This window comes from Protomyctophum bolini (genome assembly GCF_963924005.1).
Source record: "Protomyctophum bolini genome assembly, chromosome: 14".
Taxonomy (NCBI): domain Eukaryota; kingdom Metazoa; phylum Chordata; class Actinopteri; order Myctophiformes; family Myctophidae; genus Protomyctophum; species Protomyctophum bolini.
The window spans coordinates 39360253-39365421 of NC_137875.1; positions in this window are offsets into that span (position 1 = coordinate 39360253).

Genomic DNA, 5169 nt, shown 5'->3' on the forward strand with positions numbered 1-5169 from the left:
GCCAGAACAGGCCAGCTCCATATATGGACCATATTGGGCATGGGGGGGCCCTATAGTCCAGAGTCCGAGCAGAGGCCTTTAGTGGCGGTGCTGGACAACCGTGCGTCTGACCGACTTGACACCAGGCACTGCACTCCCTGTGGGGGGGCGTGGAACGTTCTTGAGTTACGTGGATTTTACAGACGTATACTGTACACTCGTACAGACAGACGTACAGAGGCGTGGTGCATTTATAGATAGACAGAAGACGTCGCCTATACGGCAACTGCTTGTAAAGTAACTGGGTGTGCGCAAGTCTTTTTTCACCAATACCAGTGATAACGAAATGATGTCTGTGACCTGCTGTTGCGAGTTACAACGGAGCAAGACTGTTGACAGTTGTCTTCCATTCCCTTAAAAATTCCTAAAAATGTCTTCCACATCCTGACAGTTTTCTGAAAAAAGCTATATGTTTCTATGTCAGTCGTTCTTCGTTTTTTCAAAAATAGCAGACCTACAAGCTCGTATGAGCTTGTAGATCTGCTCTTTTTCAATAGCTAAAGCATAACATAATGCTAACACCAAAAGGGGTTCCCGCCCCAAAATGGGTTTCAAATGACAGTCAAAGGTGCTGCTAAGCACTCACGCCTGATGTTTGAGAAGATCCTTTATCGGTGAGTCCACAAAAAAAGCTTTGTACTGAAAGGAAAAAGATTTTTTTTTAAATATATTTGAAATATCTTTTATTATGCATTCCTTGCAAAAAGGGTTAGATATGAGTTTCAGTTGGATGATGTCAGTGATGTTTATTTGGAGTTGACCAGTGCTGATTTGAGAGTTGCTCGATCGCTCATAGATCATGCACGTGTGACAATTTGGTGTTGAAATTATCATTGGGTGTTTCTAAAAAATACACCGACACAAGGCTCATATTAAACCCATTTGTATACGCGCTTGAGATACATTAGCGGGATATTGCCGCGTGGCATACAGTATACTGTACACGGCGGGGTATAGCAGCGGCCGGCCTAAAACGTATAGCGGCGCACACGTTGTTGCCGAAAGTCCCCGGAATGGGGAGGGAAGTGTGTCTGTCGACATCCACTAAGTGCCCTTGAGCAAGGCACCTAACCCCCCCCCCCCCCCCCCCCCCCCCACCCCACCCCGAACCGCTCCAGTGGAGTTACTCAGTGGCTGCGGGTTGTATACTGAACAGCTCCCATAGGTGTGTGAGTGTGAGCATTTTGTACACAAGTGTGAAGTGCATTCATGCTCAGGAAAACCTACCCTGGATAAATAAAGGGGGGGGGGGGGGGGGCGGGGGGGGGGGGGGAGGATAGAACAACCTGAGCTAAGTGAGTAATGGCTGTGCTTACTGGCATTTGGAGAATTATTAACCAGCGCAAGCAGACAGCCGTGGTTTTCTCTGTTGACAGATTGCTATGCTGAGCCCTTATTAATAAGTGGGACAGAGTTCTCGGGCAGACAGTGTGTGCTTATAGTGTGCGTATACAGGTACTGCATGTGCTAATGCGCACACACACACACACACACACACACACACACAAGCGTGTATGTCTATGAGGAATATAGTTTAAACGCACTATGAGTAAAAGAAAATCCCCCCCAAGGCTTTTGCCCAAAAAACATTTTGCAGTGGTTTTTCTCAAATTCCAAAAACGCTCGCCCCAAAATGCATTCGCCCTGGGGGAAAATTCGGTGGTATATTTCACCTGGTATTCCTATAAATACCGTCACCTCAGTAAAAACTATACCGGAAACCAAAACTTATTTCTATAACCTTGTTCATCCTCAATAAAAAACAAATGCAAGAATATAATAACCGCTGGTCTTGCAAAATAAAATGGTGGTGTTGAGTGTGTTTTGGTCCGCGAGCCTTTTCCCGGACCGTTATGATGAACACATAACGGTCTAATGACACACAAGTCATGTGCTTGATCATCAGAACGGATGTGATTTCAATACCGTGGATAGATTTTGAAAACATTACCTGTAACGCCTCCATGGTGGCTGCAGGTTTTGGAGCAGCCATGTAATCCTCCTGTGACCCAGACTGTGTGCCGAAAGAGAACTAGTCGGTGTCGCCCCTACATTGTCTCACACGTTCCTTCCTTCCCTAATATCTGTCTCCCACGCCTCCCTCTCGTCTTTCCTTCTATGTCTGCCTCCCCAATGTCTTCCAACTCTAGCTTTGCTGCTGCTTCTCTCGCTCAGCTTTCCTATACTGTCTCTCCTACTGTACATAATATAGTGTCCCTCTCTGTCTGTCTTTCCAAAGCGGACTCCCTCTCAGCTTTACTGTCTCTCTATCCCCAACTGTCTTCATACTGTATGTCTCCCCCCTGAATTTCCACTATATACAGTCTTATTCAATGAGAGGAAATATGGACTGCGCAGTGTGCTTTTTCCGTCCTACACTTATCCCGTGAAGCAATTATTGAAATCTGTGGCATTTGGAATAGATTGGGGAGTGTTTAGAAAAATGCAGAGACAAAAGTGACATTTAAAAATGGTGAAGAAGAAGAAGGGAACACCATGAGATAATGTTTAGTGAAGCATTTGCTAACGCTCTGCCGTGTTGAGCAGCTATAGGGACACATAGACACGCACGCACAGTCACACACACACACACACACACACACACACACACACACACACACACACACACACACACACTGTATACAGTACAAACCCTTGGCACATATACACACATATAGACGCATACAGTAGTAAGCATACACAAGACACAAACATGCACATTCATGAGGTAAACGGGTAGCACGCACGTGCGTGCGCACCCACTCACTCACACACACACACACACACACACACACACACACACGCCGAGCAGGTTTTGAGGCAAATAACATCTGACACATAATTCAGTGGGTCTTTCGGCTCATGCACATTTAGAGAATATAAATGCCGGGGCCCCGGCCGTGTCCCCCCTCTGGGTGCTATGACTCATATGCTAATAACCGCTGAAATCCACCAAGGGACAGGGACATCTTGGAGGGTGGGCCGCTTGAAATAGCAAAACGACCACGACATTCACTCCATGAAATCATTGAGGAGGAAAAGGGGTTGGGGAGGGTGAAAGTCAATGAGGAGTTGTAGAAGTCATTGTCGAGAAAAAAATAAAAATTGCTGCAGCATGAATATTTAACAGCTTTACCGGGCGGTTGTTTGGGTGTGTGTGTGTGTGTGTGTGTGTGTGTGTGTGTGATTACTTGTTAGGCCCAAAGCCATTTGCATAGCAGCTATCACTGTAAGCACCCTGCAAAATGATTACAATTTTACCTTTAGCAGACTCATGCACAGCCCGCTTGCATGAAAAATAAATAAACGTTATTTACTTTCTTTACTAGTATTTATTTTCCTAAAAAAAAAAAGGAAAACCAAGGCATACTCGTAAATTAAGAGATATTATAATATCATTCAAATTAAAAAAGTATTTGAAAGGCATTATTAGACAGTTCCATGCATCAATTTACTTAAATGGATCCAAATTGATGAAAATGTGAAAGGAAATTAGTCAACAGACTGCAGTTATATATAGGTATATATGTATACAGTTATAGCATTGGTACTGCTAATGAAGTTCTGGTGATTTAAAGGTGGAAAAGGTCTCTCTGCCTTCCACATTTCTGGAAATCAGCTGCAATGGGGGAGATGGTGACATCTGCTTAGTCACTTGAACCCTGTAGATTTAACGGAATTTTCTGATCTACGTACAAGCTCACAATGCCACAACTATGCCAAATATAGTTAGTAAACTTACTCCAGTAAATGTATACAACTTTGAGGTACTTTTACTTTACTTTAGCATTTAATTTACAATACTTCTACCCCACTACATGCGAAAACATTGCACTTTTTACTCCATCACAATCATTTGCAAACTTTAGTTTGTCATTACATTAATTGTAGATTTTCATTATTAATACAAAACCCATATATACTATTCGAACATTGCTGAACGACAAGCTCACAATATTGCGGCGCATCTACTGATAAAAAAAACATTGTCACATTTTGAAATATCTTCAAAGCAATTTTGTATGTGAACTTTTAACTTTTGACATACTTTAAATACATTTTGATGCCGGTATACTTTTGTATAATTTTACTCAAGGATAACTTTGAATAGGACTTTTACTTTTAATAGAGACTTTCTGCATCATAGTTACTATACAGTAAGTAAGAAATCTGAGTAGTTCTTCCACAATAAATCCACATAAATCAGAACAAAAAAACATTATTGACACAGGACCAAAAATATTCTGGGGACGCCCATAGCAGACTGTGATGCCCATATCAGAGTCACAGCATCGATTACGTATAGCTAAATTCCATTTTCACCCAAGAATCTGGGAATGAGTTTAGAATTTACATTTAGAATCTCTGTCAGTCTGCATGTGTTATCGCAGCTTTTGTGGTTTTGGAAGGAGGACTGCTATTGAACGTGTGCACCTGTGTTTGGCAAACTGTTGTTCATGAAATGAACCATGTCAGCTCTGATTCTGAAGCATAAAGCGCCCTTGTCCGTGTCTCTCTCTGAGTTCCAGGATGAATGCGATAAGATAGTTGCTTTACTCGTGGGAACCGTGTCACTCTATTGAAGTGACATTCCAAGCAAATGTGCAGGCTGTGGATATCGGTTATCATTTAACAACCGTATCGTCTAGCTCAGGGGTTTTCAACAGGTGCTCCGTGGACCACTGGTGGTCCTTGCAGGTATTGCATGTCGTCCCTGACCATGCAGAACAGATTCTAAAAATGTCTTCTACATCCTGACGGTTTTCTGAAAAAGCTATATGTTTCTATGTCAGTCGTTCTTTAATTTCTCAAAAATAGCAGATCTAAAAGGTCATAGCGCACCACCGAGTGACGCGCTATGAGCTTGTGGATCTGCTATTTTTCAATAACTAGTCATTTACGGACCAGTTGGAGACCATGAAATTCAACAGAAAAGGGGAAGTTAGAATCTCAAGTTGTCTGGTTGAGTCATTATTATTTGGAAATTATTTGTAGTCAGTGGACCACTGGACCAATGGTTGAGAGACAGTGTGATGTATACACATGGGATGCATAGCTGATCTTAGCCCATATCCCCACTCAACACAACAGTGGTCCCCAGGTCTGATTCTAAGTCAGGGTGGTGGTGGT